General features: G+C 41.2%; 1 protein-coding gene across 1 annotated transcript in view; it reads right to left on the minus strand.

Annotated features, from left to right (window-relative positions):
- The window catches only part of il1rapl2 (interleukin 1 receptor accessory protein-like 2), a 592,872-nt gene extending 581,026 nt beyond the window's left edge, over window positions 1-11,846 (minus strand). Inside the window, 1 exon segment of the mRNA XM_051954972.1 lies at window positions 11,729-11,846. The gene's annotated coding sequence lies outside the window, so the exon portion shown is untranslated.
- Between the last annotated feature and the right edge of the window lie 8,470 nt (window positions 11,847-20,316).

The following is a 20,316-nucleotide window of genomic DNA, read 5'->3' on the forward strand; positions in this document are numbered from 1 at the left end:
ATGAAAGAAAGCAAATATCCTGTGATATTAATGCCTTTTAAGCCTGTGCACACTGTGCTGAGTCCACATTAGCTGGCCTGTGATTTGACCGGCCCTGCTCCCATCACTGCTGATGTGTGGTTCTGTTTGATGAGGACTGAATTCCCCATTGGATGCCCCACCAAGCAACTCCCACCGTCCACTCCAACCCACACATGAGTAATGCTGTGACCACAAACACAGGCAGTCAACAAGCATCACATTAATTATTGTAATTGATAAATTAGTGTGTCGTGTGATGCAGCAGCTCTGTTTAACCCCAGAGGTCCTCGTTTCATTTAGGCAGAGAAACATCAGAAATTCATGAAGTGACAGAGAAACACAGACGCTTTCTATTTCGGCTGCAACCCTGTTTAACTATAATCCTATTAATAGAATAAGGGGGATGATGTAACACACATAATAACAGTCATCTTCTCTAAGTACTTTTACTCAAAGTACACATGGAGTTTTTTGGACTTCTTCACATTTATTGTCGGTGTTTTAAAATGTCTTGCAGCTAGCAAAGGTTTTGTGCTTTTAAGGTTTAACTACAAGTTGTTTCACACAGAAAAAAGCAAATGTCAAGCTTGCACAGCGCTCACTGTGACGACTAAATCTCTATTGTACTGAGCATTCACGGTGAAAGTCTATATCTTATTAGGACAAAGGGGGTTTAAATGCAGGAAAAGTGTTTATGCTCCACCAGAACAAATGCAATGTGATAAAAGACAGCAGCAAAATAAAATACTTCAGTGCTGCACCGATGCCAAGGTTGCTTCAACTTTTCGTACCCGAGACACAAAAGAAAAATGTGGTCTCACTCCGGGATCCGGTCTCATTAAAGCATATTGCCTCTTTTGTCAACACGGCAGAAAGAGACTAGTGACCAAAATGTCTTACACAGGCAAAGTTAATCGTTGCAATCCAGATGCTGTGACTGACAGGATGACGGATGCTGCGAGGGACGGTGGTGTCTGCTTTCAGGGATGCTGTAGGACTTTTGCTCTTTGGCTGTCTGCATTTATACTGGAGTCTGATGGCTTGAAAAAGCCACAAATATTATCCAAATCCATAAAAAATACCATTTTTTTCATGTCTGTGTTGAGGTTAGGTAATCAAAATCAGATCACTCACATGCACCACACTTGGAGGTCATCATGTGAAGCACACCAACCTTCAGCCAGATGATCTTGATTCAAACCCTCATGTCAGCAGACCCCTATCCTGCTGACTGTGAGCAAGACACTGAGTCACTGAATCCTTATCAGCTGCAGGGCTCCAATGTGAGCTGAGGCTGACCTCCACAGAGATATGAACTGACCTGCAGGCACCGTAACCATGTGCAATACCAGTACTTGCAGTATTAGTAGCAGCAGTAGAAGTACTACTAGCAGTAGAAGCACTGAATGTGTTGCAGTTTGGCAGAGCTCCTGGACAGAATTGGATCCCCTCTCTGAAAGCTGAAGTAAACATTTGAACCAAATCTTCCTAACAAGTGTTTTTTGAAATGCCCTGCCACTATGGCACACGGTAAATGGGGCATTATGCATCATGCTGACATCTGTTACTTTGTGACTCTGTAGAGAAATACCTCTTATTTCATATTTACACCACAGATACTCCATGTAGAGAAATGATCTGATTAGCTTTCAGAGCACCCTGCTGCATAAATTTGCATATTAATGTAACTATAAGCTTAGTTCAAAATAATGCCAGATATGCAACATTCAAATTCAAACATGTTTGCATGAAAAACTTTGCTAATTATTGAGCTAATTGGTCTAATTATGAGGAAACTTGTTTTTCTTGTGAACACAAAAACACAGAGTAAAACTTCCTACTTTCACCACAGGTATACGGTAGTTAATCTGATTAGACTTCCTGCTCAAATTGTCATGTTAGTGAAGGGAATTTTAAACTTCTGGTATCAGAAACTCCAAGGACTGAGAGCACACGTCTTTTATCATAGAGAACACAGAAAACGTGCTTATTCACTATCTTACTAAGATTTAGAAGGAATACGGTCACAAGCTCTTGACAGTGTGTTTCCACATTCACACACCATTTTGAACAGAGCTGCTATGCAAGGTTCCTGAGCACAGCTCTGGGTTAAGGACACTTTGGCATGTGGAAAGGCAGGGGCTTGAACTACCAACCTTGCAATTATTGGGCAGCTCGCTGTGTCACCTGAGCCACAGTCACCCTGGGCAAGCCTCCCTTAGCTGAACAAACTGGAAACAGGTGAATCTGCTGACCAAAGGTGACGAAATGCACCCAGCAGCATCTCCAGCATCTGACTAATCAGCATGATGCAATCCCCTTGTTTAGCCCTTACTAGGTCTGGAGGTTTGGTATATTCCTGGGCTATTAGGACTGACTGGAATCTCGATTGTTTGAGAACATCACAGCTACAACAAAGTTCCAGATAGTGGATGACAGGCATTTTTGATATTTGGACAAACAACAGTTTCAGCTGATTTCATGTAAACTAAGCAAATCTCCCGATTCCAGCTTCCAGGTTCTGACCAGTGTTTCAGTAATGTGAGATGAGTCTGTTGCACAGCTGAAGGAGGGACTGTGAGGCCTTCCTGAGGAATGACTTTCCAGTGAGAAGATGTTGCTCTCTGTCTAAGGAATGTTGGACTTAGAGCCTCTAATATGGAGGAAAACTGATTGCAGGGTTTGATTTAGAGGGTGTAATACTCTTCAACGATATTAAAGCCTGACTTTCTGTTTGCTATAAAAGCTGATGAATTTTGAGAATGTGGTTGAACAATTATTCTCCATATAGTAATCCATATAATAGCAAATCCATCAATAATTCAGCAAAGTGTTTTTTGATATTTAGTTCGTAAGACTGCAGCCTTCCTATCCTCAGATTAAACTTTATGCTGTTGTTTCCTTTAGAATATGCAGATTACATCGTCCCTGTCTGTCCGTCCAACCATCCCGTCACATTCACTGCAGCTCAAGCACACCAGCTCACCTTCAGCTCTGTAAAACTAAAACATTGCACAATTGAAAGTAGGAATAATTGGAGTAATTTAGTGATACGAGCTTGAAACTCAAAAGTCCGACCCTGCAAATTCACAGGATTGTTTGATTATGTTAATTACAAATGAAACCCAGGAAGTCCAAATGTATGTCTTTGAGTTTTGCAAAACTCCATTGCGTTAACTTCTCATTGATGTCTCCCCTTTGCACTGAAAAACACCATATGGACATGTTAACAAGACAAAAAGCTTGATTTTTCCCAGAGGGTGTCTTTAACAGACGTGTGAGAGTAATGCCGATCTCGTTATCTGTAATGTTGAGCAGTTTATTAAATTTACAGTGCATGATGTAATCACACTTTTGCACAGTGTATGCTCTTAAAAAAATGGTTTGATTAACCTGTCATGATATGGAAACATGCTGAACAAAAACATGAAGCAGCCCAAAGCGGTTTTGTCCATTAAAAAGTCCAGTAAAGTTTGACTCAGAAAAGACAGCTGCATCTTCAAAATAATGATGCAAATGAGACAGAGTTACCTGCAGAAATTCTGCTTTAAAAAGACTGAGTGAAATACCTTATGGAAAATCCCTGCCTTAAGGTCAACTTAAGAACAAGTTAAAATGGACTTGTATAGCTTTGCCCCTTACAGACACTCTCAATGAAATGAGCTTTCTGTTTTCATATATTCAGAATGTAATTAAGCGCTAGAATGTATTTCTGCCTCTTGCCAGATTGCCATTGCGTTCTTTCATATGACACAGAAATAAAGGCTCTTTGATCATTTCAGCATGCATGGCATTAAATTCACAGAAGTATAAGGATTCCTATATTGAATGGCATACAACTTTGATCAAAATTGCTCTTTGATATTTTGTCATAATAGTATCACACATCCAATGTAGCACATGACTAATCAGAGGTTTCTATGTATAACAGAAGACCCACCAGCAGAGCCTCAGAGAGGAAAAGAAAGAAACCAGGTTTCAAGATGTGGAGCAAATAACAACCCGCTTTTAAGCTGGAACCCCACTGTGTTATGTTTAGCAACTAATTCCATTAAATTGTAATTGTGTAGAACTTCTAAATGTCTCACACTCACCAACATGAAAAAAAATGATGGTGAATATTTTAATGACGGATACAGCTTGGTTCCAGGAGACTTACAGGATGGAAAGGGTTAACCATAATGTACATAACATATATTACTAAAAACTGTCTTAAAGAAAACCTTACAGTGAAGGGAGAGGCCTATTCAGTAGGTGTTCTCGAGCTTTTAATCAACTCATATGATGTTGCTCAGCATATAGCACACACAGTTTCTATGCACTACATGAATTACTTCCTCTGTTACATTCAGATGTTGCACAGTCACCGAGTGTGAAACATTCAGAGGCAACTGTTGTGATCTGCATCTACGTCTGCTTAGTCTGACTCACCGGATGCAAACTGTGGGTAAAGTCTGCCATTTCTGCCTCAGATTTCACAAAGCTTCTCCTCCACTTTTGCTATCTGAGAGTTACCATTTTCAGAATCCCTTTCACGACAACAAAAATCTCCAAGCTGCAATCTACATGCTGAAAATGGCAGGTTTTGCCAAAGATTTAGATGAGGCAGTAAAGCAGGCGTGCATGGTTTTCTCTGTCAATTAGCCTTTTTGATGACAGTGTTCACCTCCACCACTATTTTATAGAGCATCCTGGGCAAATTGCGAATGGTTTAAAGTTGGAATGTTAATGATTAATCAGTAATTCATTGATTGCCAATAATAATAATAATGTAACCGATTCAATATGTGTTAACCGACAAGGCAGAAGACAAACAACATGAATATCTCAAAAATGCATTGTAGATTAGCTGTAGCACCTGGTTGCACCACCAGGTGGAGTGTCTTAGTGTTTAATACTGCTGTGACCTGAGGATGTAGTCACTCAGACTACTGGCAGTTCAGTGTTGAAAAGCACAGAGCATTATGGGAATTAAGGGGCAGCATGACAAAGACCAGTGTGACGGTAAAGGTCATGATTCTAATTCAATCCATAGTCTACTAGGAGCTTAAGTCAGTTGTAAAAAGATGTTTGTAAAGCAGGGAGCATTGTGATGTGTGTAGCTACTAAAGTGCCACAATGAGAAAGTGTCCTGTGGCGTTTAATGCCTACCAGCCACAGTACAATCGTCTCATGGACAGGCTGAAATGTGCTGTCACAGCGTCGCTATGAGTCAAAGACTGACTGTTCATGTCATTAGAGTGTCCAGTGTGGTGTAACATAGGCTGTGTTATGTGACTGTCTTCAAAGCAGTTAGATCAGAACATGGAATGATGTCCATTTAGTCGTTCTGGTGTTATTATCTGGTTGACTATTGATTGATAAGGATGCCGACTGTCAGTGAAGAAAACTGTCTTTCTTCAAGCCAGGGATGCAAATTGTGAACAAACAAGTCAGAGCAGAATCATAATGAGGTGCAGCCAGATCATTCTCCAGCACTGATATAGACTAGGACACACATGGAGGTGGTTGGGGTGGATGGAGGGCACACATAGCACTAGACTCCCACACTCAAAGGCAAAGGGAATAGACCCCTTTCACATGACGTATGCATACTTAATTAGGCAGCTGCGCGCGCAGACCCGGTTCAAAACAAAGCCTGTTTACCTGGCCAAGGCGTGATATTGCAAGCACATATTACGCTAAATATGCCTTCTTGTTGTGCTGTCGGCTGTCAGAATCGTAGTAAAGCAGATGATATGGCAGCTGTGACAGCGACCAGGTGGAACTTGCTTTGTTACCACGGCTAAACATTTGGTTTACTTAATACTGATTTCCGCGTTCTCCGGAGCAGTCGTTACGTTGATATCACAGTTCCTGCTGATATACCGGAGAAGCCCTGAGCCCGTTAGCACAGCCCGATCTCACGAGGATTCGTGAAACTGTTACGTAAATTTTTGTTTCGGTTTCGTGCGCACCAACACGATTTCGTCATGTTTTTCGTGCCGCTCACCACGAAATGCGCACCAATGTATTTTAAACGGCGGACTTTTCGTGCCACCCAGAACGTATTTCAAACGAATGTGTGTATTATATTTTTAATGTAAAACCATGGCGAATCCAACGCTATATTTTGCATGACATCGTCCCTAACCATAACCCTAACCATAACCCTAACCATAACCTAACCATAACCTAACCATAACCCGGTGGTACACTTACCAATTTGCATAGGAATTTAAAGAATGTCCGGCGGCCGGCGGCCGCAAACGCGATCACACAAGCAGTATACGCCGATGGACAGCTTAGATCGTCATGAATCCGCTGGTATAAACCACTTTCAGCTGTGATTACCACAGCGGGTTTCGTTGTGAGCAACACGAAAAACATTTCGTGGTGAGCGGCACGAAAAACATGACGAAATCGTGTTGGTGCGCACGAAAAAGAAACAAAAAATTTACGTAACAGTTTCACGAATCCCCGTGAGACCGTGTTGGTTAGCAGGACAGTGCAGTATGTCAAAGTAGTGCCTGATAACGCATTGAAGGAACCAGGCCAGCAGCAACAGTACAGCACACCATCTGCTGCATCCAAACAGCAAGAGGCTGTGTCCGGCAGGCAGCAGGAGGCGGCTGTCGGCGGCGGCAGCCCCAAACAACAGCCACCACCGCCTTCTCAAAGCGAGTCCATTGATGCGGCCAAAGCCGAGACGTGAGATTTCCTAAACGCTATCTTTCTGTTCTTGTTCAGGGAACTCTGAGACACCCCAGTCGTCAGACACTGGCTCACCCATTAAATTAAAGTGGAATGTGGAGGAGCTCCTGCACCGGGTCTGCGCGCGCATACCTTGTGTTAGTAAACACTGCAAGGGGTCTATAGAAGCAGTTAGGGAAAGGTTGGGGAGAGTTTATGGTTGGATTAAATGAGCAGAAAATAAATGCACAGTGTTTTCAAATCCTTTAATAGCTCTGGTATTATTATTGCGTATCCACGAAAGCTGAGCAATCGACAATAATGTTTCCTCAATATTTTAATAGAAAATGTAGTTCATATCCTTAGAAAATGGGCAAGGAGTTTCTCATGCAATTTACACATGTGCTCAGAATAGCGAAACAGTTTTATCAACCAAATCTGGGATTTTTCAAGGTTTGATCTAAAGCTGCACTGTGGTGGTCCCAAAGAACAGCTAGAGGTGACTGTCAGTAAACTGCACACACTTCTGTTTACTAAGCATGGCGTAGAGTGTGTCATATTTCATGCAAGGGCTGGAGGGGTAAACCAACGGTGAGTAATACTGGTGAGCCTTTCTTGAAGGAAAATGTCTCCCCAATGCTGTTCAGGAAAGCTCCTGGAATTAGGTTAAAATATTCTAAATGACCATAAACTAAAGCAGACTTAGAATAACTGGTGCAAACAGGCAGAATTTTCCGTATTTCAGATGTACAGTAATGCAGCTCACAGCTCCTCAGCAGCATCCTGGCTCTGACTCTGCCTCTCTCTCCCTCGTCCATCCTGCTGTCGTCCCAGCCGGTCTTCTTCCTCTCGTATATTTTCAGCGCCTCTTCGTGCCTCGTCATCCCTTCCACAATTTATGGCTGCCTCTCTCCCCTATCGTCTCTCCTGTCCTCGTGTCTCTAAATCTGTCCTCCCTACTTATTTCACTATATCTCCTCTCCCATTCCACTCTCCTCTTCTTACTTTTTTTTTATCTCTTTGCTCGTTGCTTCTCGAAACCATGGTGTTGAATATATAGATAGAATATCTATCGCTTGGGGCGGCATGGCTCAGTGGGTAGAGTGGCCGTCTTGTAACTGGAAGGTTGCCGGTTTGATCCTCGGCCCATCGTGCTCATGTCGAGGTGTCCCTGAGCAAGACACCTAACCCCTAATTGCTCCTGATGGGTTGTGGTTAGCGCCTTGAATGGCAGCTTCCACCGTCTGTGTGTGAATGGGTGAATGTGACGTATCATGTAAAGTGCTTTGGATAAAAGCGCTATATAAATACAACCATTTATCTATATACATTTTTCTGCTCAATACAGGGGTTAAAACAACTTCTGTAACTTTAAATTCGGTTGAGTTTCTTTCACTGGCTTAGCAGGGCTTCAATATATCACAGGAGCACCAGGTGACAAAATGAATTAGTTTTACCACGGAGCAATTATAATGGAGAAAACAGCAGTAACTCCCTCTGCACGATGCTCCTCCTCTCCCCTTCGTTTTCTCCTTCCTCCTTCTCTGCCACTTTCTGTCACCTCTCTGTTCACTGCTGCCTGCTGTGACTACATCAGTCCTGATCTCTCCTTTCATCCCGTCTTCTTTCTTATCTCTCTCGACTCGCTCTGTCATGGAGAGTAACTAATTACATTGGCTCGAGTACTTTACTGAAGTGCAATTCTCACATCCTTCAGTCCACATCATTTGTTTGACATCTACAGGAACTCCATACTTTTTAGATTAAGATTTTGAAATGCACTGCCTTGTGACCCCTGGCAACCCACTCCTCACAAGCTGCACATGTGCTCAATCAGTGTTGGGGGCTGTGTTGTATAAAGGTCTCTGAGAGGCCTGAAGATGTAAAAATTCTCCATTAATCCACAATCGATATGTAAAGATTTGCAAATGGAAAGAAAAATGCATAGCAGCTGTGCATTTTTCACTTTTCCTATACTGTTAATCATCTGGGGACCCTTTGGATTTGTCATGCAACCCTTTGGAGATTTCGCCCTACAGGTTACGAAACATCACCTTGACGGAACAGCAGTGTCTAGTTGGGGCCTCTTGATGCATTTTAGGTGTCTGGGAGTTGCTTGCCATCAAAAAAATTAGCACAAATCTCTAGTTAGAAAGAACAAAGTAGAAGCATCTTACGACCCCTCAGATTTATCTCAAGACCCTTTGGAGGGGACCTGACCCCTAAGTTGGTCACCACCTGCCCAGTATGCTATATTAAAGATGAATATGCTGTATTTTCATTGTACACATAGGTACAAGGAGATAGATAGATAGATAGATAGATAGATAGATAGATAGATAGATAGATAGATAGATAGATTTTCATGTGCAGTATTATATTATTTGTCGTCGTGCCAGTGTTACTTCTTACTTTTCTATATGAGCCTTGTCTTAACTTACTTTTTGATTTTCAGTAATGTATCATACTTATACCTTATTGCTTTTCTACTTGGTATTGCAATTTCTACTGTTACGTAACTATGTTTTCTGAGCAATATATAGCAGAAGAATTTCCTTCAGAGTTAATAAAGTTTCATCTTATAAACACAGATCACTCGCTCCACCTCGAACAACAAAATGCTGTTTATATGTTGAGGCATCACTACTAAAGTATGTTATAAATTCATGACTTTTACCTCTTTTGCCGTCTTTTTCTGTAAAGAATCTGAATATGTCGACCACTGGCCCATCCCCTGCATCCGGGTAATAGATGGCTGATGCTGGTCAGTGTGACGGAGTCGCTCTGCTGCCAGTTAATCCACCCACTGGTCAGATCTATACGACGCCGGCTTCACATAATAAATCAGCACACACCTGCAGCCTCTGGTGGGTGCTCGCTCTCCCTCCGTTCTGACGATTGATGTGCACCTTGTTGCTAAACGGCCGAGATAATTAAACCCCATGCATCCCTCCCCTGTGTGTGCAGGTGGGTGTGTGTGGATGCCCTTCTGCTGCATTGTAGCACAGCCCCACACACACTCTACGATTAGGCGACACACATCCACTCTGTCCTCCTCGAACACACACACTGTTAACACTATAAACACACACTTTCTGCCGGTGCCCTCTGGCTCACAAACACACACATACAATCTCTCTTTCTCTGTTCACAGAGAGAGAACGCGAGAGGGAGGGATGGAGCGAGAGAAAGCACCTGCTGGGCTGTAAAGCAGTCAGACAAACGGCGTCTGTGTTTGGGAAGACTTGAACAAATGGGAAAATTATACAGTGGAACCTAAACGGCACTCTTTCACCCAAAGGTGCATTACCCAGGACCAGCTGAAGGGAATTCTTGGAGCGTAAATCCACTGTTTTTGGACTTTTTTATCCAGTAGAGTGTGGGTTGGGATTTGAACACTCACAAGAACTCACAATGTGCCGAATTTTCACTATTTTTAGGGAGTTAATCATTGTGTTAAGAGTACACAATTATTCTATTAGAGCAGATAATTTCAGATTAAGACAATTATTGAATGGACACAAACCCACACAATCAATCTTGATCAAAAGTCAAACTAAGATATGCAAAATAACTACAAAGACACGTGGATGACTACACAGAGATGCAAAATAACTGCAGAAAGAAATAATGTGACAACAGCAAGGTGCAAGAAAACCACAGAGAAATTAAATAACCACAAAGAGACACCAAACAACTCCATCATTATTACAAAGAGATGCAAAACACCTGCAAAAAGACTCAGAAGAGCTGCAAAGAAACACAAAACAGCTGCAAAGAGAAATGAGGCACACACAAAGAGACGCCAAACAACTCTAAAGAGATGCAAAACGGCTGTAAAGAGACTCAAACAGCTGCAAAGAGAAATGAAGTAAACCCAAAGGGACACCAAACAACTCTAAAGAGATGCAATACAGGTATAAAGAGACTGAAACGAGCTGTGATGATCGACAAATGGCTGCAAAGAAACACAAAACAACCCCAAAGAAACGTAAAGTCACTACAAAAATGAAACACACAAAGAGCTGTCAAACTGCAAACAAAAAGACACCAAAAAACTACAGCAGGATGCAAAATCATGACAAAGACATGCAATACAATCACTAAGGGACACCCAGTAATGGTAAGATGGATTTATAAGTGTTACATAGAGAAGGGAATGGACCACAAAGAGATGAGAAATTCCAGCAATGACACGTGAAATCACTACAAACACACACAACTACCAGAAAAAACAACTATGACATACAGCTACCAGAAAATTCAGAAAAAAGCTGTAAAAAGCTGATGTTCAACATTCAGAAACAGATGCAAAGACACAGGAATGAGCAACATGTAGACACAAAATGACAACTAGCGACTGCAGAGACAACTATTTTGTTTTCCTTGTCTGTAACTCCACAGGAGGAAGGACGAGGAGCTTTTATGTGTCTGAGCTCAGTGGCCTGTTGTCCAAACATGAGTAAAGGTATTAAAGGGAAAGGGGGCTCATCATGAGGAAAGCGAGCTCAAATTTAAAATAAGAAACATACATGGGCTGCGTTTTCAACTTAGACATGTTTATCATGCTCCACATTTCTGACTAAACGTCCCTGATGCTCCCTGGAGGGGAACATATTTCAGTGGGGATGTCCAGCTTTTAGCGCACTCATGTTTTTTCATGGACAAGCGCAGTTTAATGAGAGAATAATGCAGCTTAGAATAAATTCAAAGCCCAAAAAATCAAAGTGTTAAAGACTTCACTGGCAGTCAATCGAAGTTTTTGCTATTCTCACGAATGCAGACACACACATTCCATTAGACGACACACACTCTCTCCCTCGCTCTCCATCTATCGTGCGTAAAAACGCTCTCTCCGCCACTCGGTCTCTCACCTCTAACACACACCCACGGACCAAGCTCACGCACACTGCCAGTGGAGAGGAGAACTATTCCTCTCTCTTCCTCTCTCCTACTCCGCATCAAACGCAGATGAAGTAAACTCACCACACATGCGCGCACACACGCGTAAAATCGGAGCGTGGCATCCTCTTACCTGCTGTTTGGGATGAACTAATCCTGAATCCGAGCGGCGCTGATGGCAGAATCTTGGCCAGTTGAGGGAGAAAAAAAAACTGGAGAAATAATCCCACCTCTGACTCTGTCTTCCGTAACAGATCTGGAGATAAACGTCTCCTCTCCAAAGCGAACAGAAGGGTAAACAAACAGCGGTTAAGAGGTCGCTTCTCCTTCTCCTCTCTGCCCAAAAAACGAGATTTACAACCTCTAACAGACAACCTTTGTGGCTGCGAGAGGCAGAGACTCCCTCTCCTCTTCTCTCCCTCCTACTCCAACATGTAGAAGGCTAAAGTCTGCTCCAGTTAACCGCAGTTACGCATCCCTCCAGTCAGTTTTTCTTCTTCTTTTCTCTCTCCCCTGTCTTTCAGGACGGGATATGAGACAGGGACACACAGGTAGACCTCTGTGTTCAGTCTGTCCGGGCTGTGGTGTGGAAGAGTCGCTCTACTTTCGCGCAGCCAAAAATAACTTCCAATCTCCAAACTGGAATCCCGAGAAGCACTTGCACTGAAATAATCTCGATTAATTTCTTACAATATTCATACAGAGCAGCTGTTGACGAAATCGCGAGTCCGTATTCGTTCTTGTACTACTTTATGGTACTTTTTTGCACCCTTACGGTTCCCTGTAAGAGTCCTACAGTGGCTTCAGTGTATCTCCAGTTAATATCTGATATTTTATGATCTCTAAGTGGAGTTAAACATTTCTCGGTGTATATAACCTTTACTGTAAGTTTTACTGCAGGATATTTAAAGAGAAATCAGCAGTAAACTGAACCTTAATGATGATTTAAGTTAACTTTGCAGGTTGCTGTCTTCGATATATCGATTAATCAGTTAATCAGTCCAGTTGGAGAGTCTTTTGCCAAACGAGGCAGGCTGCAGTGCAGAGTTCAGCTCTCCTCTTAAATCCAAGTTTGCGGAGTGAAGATGTCCGACAGTCAATCGAGCAAACAATCAGCTGATCAATAAAATAACTCAGTCCAAATCCGATTCTTTAAAATGCAATAATGCAAGAGAAGGTTGTTGTTTTTCTTTTTTATTCCTAATGTACCCGAAATAAGAGACCGCGTGTGTTCTCCATCTCCCTCCTCTCTTATCTCCTCTTCTCTGCGTCCTTCTGTGCCTCCCCTCCTCTCCAGGAACGTGTCCCTCACAGGTCAGAGTTGCTTTACCTTCCTTTTATCCTGCCTGGAAGCGATACCCCGGACTGCACTTTTACTGCTGAAATCACAGACAAAAGAAAAAGTCCACTTCAAATGAGTTTTGGAAAACCTTCCTGCAGCGCGTCGAGCAGCGGGAGAGAAGAGGGATGCGCGGAGCCTTCAGTCGCTTCTTTTGGGTTGTCCTCCAAACAGATGGGAGGGGAGAGAAGAAGAGATAGAAGAGGGGGTGAGCTGGGTCTCCCCCTTGCCGTTTAGCCACAGAACGGACCAAAGCGACGGAGACACCAGAGGATGTGAGGAGGAAAGTGTCCGCTCCTGTGGTTTAACCAGAAAACGAGAAACCCCCACTTTTGGCTCGGTGGCAACTGGAGAGCTGATGCGCGTGTTTCTTGTTTTTTATTATTCCCATAAAATATCTCCTGATCCTTATTCGTTCCCCTCAGATACTTCACCACCTGCCCAGAGAAGGACAGATAAGAGACATGAAATCTGCCATTCCTTGCGGAGGCTTTTATCCAAAGTGCCTTAAGAGAGTCCACAAGAGAGCGCAGAGAAACCGGAGAGAGAGAGAGAGAGAGAGAGAGAGAGAGAAGGGGAGGAAGAGGGAGCTGTGCGCAAAGATAGGAAAATTAAAGAAATATCCTTCTTGTGCGTCTTGATATTCAAACCTTCACGTGGCTCCAGATCCCAGATAGTTTCCTGTCCTTGATAAAAGAAGGGTTTGATTGTGCTGTTGGAGATAAGACACCAATAAAGATGAATGGGACAGACAGCTGCTCTCATTCCCCATGTGAAGGGCGCTGTTCCTTCAGCACACAGCCCCGCAAAAACACAATGACACAGATGCCGAGATTATTTTTCTTTTATTGAGTTGTGGGTGTATTTTGAAGTTTTATTTTCTCTCTCTCTCTCTCTCTCCCTCTGTGTGTGTGTGTGTGTGTGTGTGTGTGTGTGTGTGTGTGTGTGTGTGTGTGTGTGTGTGTGTGTGTGTGTGTGTGTGTGTGTGTGTGTGTCTGTTTTGCTCCCTTGGACTCTAAACTCAGATTTTTATTGACAGGAATAAATGAAGAAAAAAAGATACTGGAAGTATTTTTAAAGAAATAATAGAGGTTTAAGAAGGAAATATAAGAAAAGGAGATAAGGAACAGAGGGTGTGGGAGGGAGAGTGTGAGGATATGTAAGTGGTGCTGCTGGGTTTTGGTGGTTCTCGGTGGTGAATAGTGCCACATTGTTGCCCTCTTTTGGCCGTGGAGAGAAATTATCTGGGGGATGAAAAGGAGAAAAGGTTGAAGGTGTGATACAGGGGAAAGGGGAACACAGCACAGTTCCATGATGACGGCAAAAAATGGGGAAAATAATCAAAAAATTATACCAGAATATAAAAATTCACACAGATATTATATTTTTGAGATGTTTTTTTTTTAAATCTACACTCAAATCAATATAGTTTTGTTTCAAATCACCCTCCAGAATACATTCAAGCCTAGTGTTAAAGTAAATTTGATGCTTTTTATTCCACCTTCAGGCTTCCTACGGCTGGAAATGACCCAAACATGTGACAAAAGCTGGTAGGACATCATATTAGAGATGTTAGAGATGCTAATGATAACTTTGAATTGTTTCTACTTTAAAAAAATATATATTTCAAGAAGGCTGCACAATGGATTGGTGGTTAGCACTTTCGCCTTGCAGATAGAAGATCCCTGGTTCATGTCTCAGCATTCCTCTAATCTTTCTTCATGGAGTTTGCATGTTCTCCCTCGGCATGCGTGAGTTTTCTCCGGGTACCTCAGCTTCCTCCCACAGTCCAAAAATATGCTGAGGTTAATTGGTAACTCTCAATCATGAATAGGTGTGGGTTTGTTTGCTTGTCTATGCGTAGTCCTGTGATGGACTGTTCCCTGTCCAGGTGTTCCCTGTCTTTGCCTTAAGTCAGCTGGGATAGACCCCAGTCCCCTACGACCTTAATGAGGATTAAGTGGTGTATAGGAGATGGATGGATGGACATTTTTTAAGAAGCTCACTTCATTAAATAGCTCAGTAAGTTCTTTTGTTTTAGCCACGACTTCCAGGTGACTAGTTACAGACTAATAAACAGCTGGATCAGCAGTTCTCAAGCTGCATTTTCTCAAAAAATTTGCAGCAATTTCAAATATAAATAAATTGTATTTATTTATAAATTTGGACAAGTAAAATTGTAAAAATAAATGCTTAAAAGATGCAATGTACAGAAAGCAATGTTATTAAGATTAATGTTTAGCTTTACTAACACAATGTCTTATCGTTTTTTGATGCTAATTTCCACATTGAAACCCGTTGATCAAATAAAACTTCACTACAAATCTTATTTTTGGCATTATTGTGAATAATATCTGACCACCTTTTCTGCGTTTTCTGATTCTAGGTCATCTAAATGGAATTATTTGCAACACTAAGAAGTGTTCCAATATATATATATATATATATATATATATATATATATATATATATATATATATATATATATATATATATTTATTATAATGTAACACAGATGTGGTTAAGGTTTGGTTAAGTTAGGGGAAACATTATGATTTGAGCTAAAATACCTCCTTTATTCAGTCTAAACACCGCCGTTACCTCTGATCATGTAGAGATATTATCTGGATAACAGCATCCAGTCTGTTCCTTTGCACTGACACCTCATATTCAAATGAGCTCTTATTATCATAATTCCTTCAGAAATGAATGTGTAAATTAATGTATTTGTGGCTGTCTGACTTCTCAACAAACATGGTACATCACAGGTCAAATGAAGCAATCATGCTGCATTTCCACATAATTGTCTGAGATATTAATCGCCTCCAAATGTTGCCTGTCTGTTTGGTCTAACTGCCACCGATCTCAGTGCATTCTGTGTCTATTCACTCCTTCCACTGACATGAATTTTCTTTAATCTAGGTTGCTGCCATCGAACTGTCATCGGATCTGCCTCACTAACCTTTGTGCAGAGAAACAGCACCAACAGAACCTGAACCTGCACATCTGACAAAAAAGGTGAGACATTCAAAAAACATGAGTCTATATATAACTCTACATCCAGGTCTCATTAAAAATGTGCATTTGGGCAGTCTTGCAAACAGTACAGCTGTAGCTCTAGGAGGATGTATAATGAGAATTCATTAGTGTATGGGTCCAGCATCCCATAAAATAAGTCACAGTGAACAGACTGCCATGCCTGGACTGAATTATGCACATTGGAAACTGTCTGAGGGTAAAATGTGCCAGAGTCTGCAGCTACACGGGGTTGAACAGACACAGACACTAAGTATTGTGGAATAATGCAAATGTGCATGTATATAATAATAACAGATGGTAAGATTTGTTAATTCTGTTGTGCAGTGAGGAGGAGTGTGTGTGCCAAGTCTTGTTAAAGCCAGTTATCCTGACTGATGGCCTGTGTACGGAGGCGGTTGGTATGGACAGGTGACTCTGGGCCGTCTCAAAATGGAAGGCTTTGGAACAGATGGTTAACTTGATGTTTGGGGTCACCGGCAATCCTTCCTGCCCTTTTCCTCACCCTGGTGTCACGCAGCTCCTAGATAGAAGGCAGCAGACAGCCAATGAGCCACTCAGCAGTGTGGAAAATGTGCTGGAACTCGTCCCTGGAAGAGCAGGGAGACTGTTTTAACAGGGGCGGACAGGGTGAGGATGCCTTCGGTTAGTGGCATCTAAATTTGAGACCTTATGTGGACTAAATCATCATGTTTTACCCTGAAGGAAGCATTCATACTAAAAATCCAGCCTGTCCACTAAAGCATCCCAGTGTTACCTTTCTCTAAAAACTGACAAAACGTAAATGAGGCTCGGTTGATTAAAGTTGTAAAAATCGCTTTTCAACGTTTGCAGTCTGTTTTGTTTAAGGGTTTTTAAGGGCTTGAATTTACTTCATTCTGTACTACAAAACACTGCTTTTGTAGTAGCCAATGAAGCCTGCAATATGTTTCACCATGTATGAAGCCAGAAGATGTGAAGACAATGATGATTAATACCATGTTTCCTTTTGTATCTGATATCCAAAAGATGTGTCGTTGAATACATTATGATGAGCACAAGTCAGAAAATACTACCAATAATACAAATCAAGAGGTAAATACGAGTCATATAAATGAAATGAATGGCTAATTATACACTATAGTTACTAATTATGCAGTGTTTGTGTTCTGTGTTTCTTTTTGGTTTGTTTTTTAACATTTTTGAATTCTGCATTACATACATATTGGCCTTTTTGCCTGACAAGAAAAAGCAGATAAACTTTAAAGATAACACTTATTTTATACTGCACAAGCTACTATGAGAAGTTTTATTTTGCTTACTGTTTTTATATATTTTGGGAAATGTATTTTATAAATTATTTTCAATAATCCCATTACTCTTACTAATTAATAAGCTACAGTTAATATTTTTATTTGGAGTATCGCCTTCTACCAGTGGAACCCTGATTTTCTTAGACAAACTGCAGAGTTCACCCTCGTTTTCACCACTAGATTTTTCGGTAATATTCTCTTTGGGATGATTTTTTAACAACTTGCTTTGTGGTAATACTTAAAGTGCATGAAATAAAAGATATTTATGTGCTTCTTCATTTAAACTGGGCTGATATCCGGACAAATGTAAGATTCTACTGGTAACTGCTAATGAACTGATTTAGCAGAAAAATGCAGCAGCATCAGAAGGACTAGTGAGATTAATTACTTTCTCGTGTGAGTGAACAAGTGATGTCATGCATTACTTTTAGGGTAATGTATCATACACTTCTTTTGAGTAATGATCTGTAATCTCACTGTTGGTAAGAGCAAAGGACACTAAGCACCATCTGAATCTAGCATGTTGGTACACTAAAATTCGCTAATGAGCACTAAACACAAATCACAGCTGAGCATACTGGTAATGTCATTATTTTGGCATGTACTGATAAAGTTCTGGACAACTTGAATTTGTGTTGTGATGATGAGTATGTTAAATGGAAAGTGATCTGATCGCTACAGTTATTATAAACCAGAGCCCTGTGTGGAACTGTTTCCTTAATCCGGATTTCTGGACAGATGCTCTCGCAGTGTGTGTCCACTCCTGTCTGCTGCTGCAAAACTTTCAACCACTCACATCTGTACAGCAGAGTTTTGTTGATTTTGTGTCTTCCTCTATCCACCAAGGAAAACATGTTGTTTTGCTGTTTAGTATTAATAAAGAGATGTATATCTGACACTGATGCATCCAGAAGAATTGGTTATTCTAGTACAATAGGTACACTTAAAACTTTTCTCAATAGCATCTCGGTTAACATTTGCAAGAAGAAGTGTTTGATCTTTGAGGAAGAGCTTACACTGACCTGGGGAGCAGAGCAGGTGTCACCTAAACCCAGTGGTGCACCTCTTGTATCCACTCTATATAAAAATTTTGGACATTTGTTTCCAGTTCTTTTCCAACTGGGAAATGTCAGATTTGCCTGCTATCCAGTTGTGTTGTAAAAACCTATTTTAATCTTCTTTTCGACTCCAATTATTAACTCCCTCCTTCTGGTTACCGTTAAATTCTGAAACACACTATTTATTTTTGGAGCAGCCACTCCTGCCCCACACACATTAAAGTTGAAAATAATAATGTCTGGTCCTGCAGAACCCAGGGGATCCTGATCCCAAAGCAGTCCTCTGGTGGATATTTTATAACCAGCACTGCTCCCAGTAGACCACACACAGAAGAACTGTCATATTTCACTGTGGTGCAACATCAATGAATTTAAACCTGTGTGATATGAATGCTTTGTACATGTCAAACACTAACAAGAATCTATGTCTATATTTTTTTAAGGTAGTGTCTACGGATACGGGTCCGTATCCGTAGCCCACAGGCTACGGGTACGGCACTTTCTATTTGCCAGACAGATACGGACCCGTACGCGAGTCTCGCGAGTCAAGAAGCTGCTAACCACTGCAAACTGTTGAAAGGTAAGCAAAGGTTAAGGTTAGGGTTAGTGTTAGGGTCAGGTTTAGGGTCCGTACCTGTAGTACCGATGCTACGGGTCCGTACAGCTAGCGTCTACCGGGAGTCACGTGACCAGATCTCGCGTATCTGATTGGCAAATGGCAAGTGCCGTATCCGTAGTCCACAGGCTACGGGTACGGGTCCGTACCTCTAGCAACAACCTTTTTTAAATAGCAGAAGATTCTACTCCTGGAAACATCATGTAATACTAATAAATTTATATGTATAGAATAGCTCTGCACAATAGTGTTGTTTTCTACATTCAAAGGAAAGTGTGCAATATCTGAATTTCCACATAAAAAATAATCCATACAGTATGAACAGTAGTTATGAATACTTTGTGTTTATGTTATGTATTTTTGTACTGATGTCTGTATACATAAACTACCATTCAAATGTTTGATGTCACCCAGGCAATTTCATGTTTTTCATGAATATTCACACTTTTATTCATGTGCTAGCATAATTGCACAAGGGTTTTCTAATCATCAATGAGCCTTTCAGCACCATTAGCTAACACAATGTAGCATTAGAACACAGGAGTGATGGTTGCTGGAAATGTTCCTCTGTACCCCTATGGAGATATTCCATTAAAAATCAGCTGTTTCCAGCTAGAATAGTCATTTACCACATTAACAATGTCTGGACTGGATTTCTGATTCATTTAATGTTATCTTCATTGGAAAAAAAACTGCTTTTCTTTCAAAAAAAATAAGGACATTTCTAAGTAATCCAATCTTTGGAATGGTAGTGTATGCATATCTATATTTCTTATTTTATGTTATCTTGTGCTATCTTGTCTTGTCTTATACCAAGTTGTGTGGCAGTCCATCCAATAGTTCACTGAAAAATGCAAATGTCAACCTGCTGGTGGCTCTAGAGGAAACCAGTGAATAGGATTAACTCTCTATGAACATTGACAAAATGGGTGAAAATTTCAACCACAAATATATTACCAAACTCACTAGGATTAACCCACTGTGTGTGAAGATTGTGCAAAATTTTAAGAAAATGCTACCTGGCCAACATTCCCATTTTATGAAACAACATTAGCATGACCAAGCTAAGTGGTCATTAGGCAATGAGGTGTCCAGGCCCCTCTAAGTGTAATAGCTGGTGTGATGTAGCTAAAATAGTATGTTGATGGTTTTACCAACTCTGAGACACCTTTGAGACAACAGAGTAAATGAGAACAGACTTTTTCCTTTGAGAAAGAACTCTGTGCGATAAATTTTCATCCCATTTCAGGTTGTCGGTGAAGGTTTTCTTCAAAAATTGAAATGACTCGGTTGGCGTGACAATTGAGCTCTTGGTCTCTGGGGGAATCTGAGCAGACCTGTGGCTTCACACAGAAATCAGCCCTCGGTGTTGAGTGTTCA

Source organism: Acanthochromis polyacanthus, chromosome 10 (genome assembly GCF_021347895.1).
Source record: "Acanthochromis polyacanthus isolate Apoly-LR-REF ecotype Palm Island chromosome 10, KAUST_Apoly_ChrSc, whole genome shotgun sequence".
Classification (NCBI taxonomy): domain Eukaryota; kingdom Metazoa; phylum Chordata; class Actinopteri; family Pomacentridae; genus Acanthochromis; species Acanthochromis polyacanthus.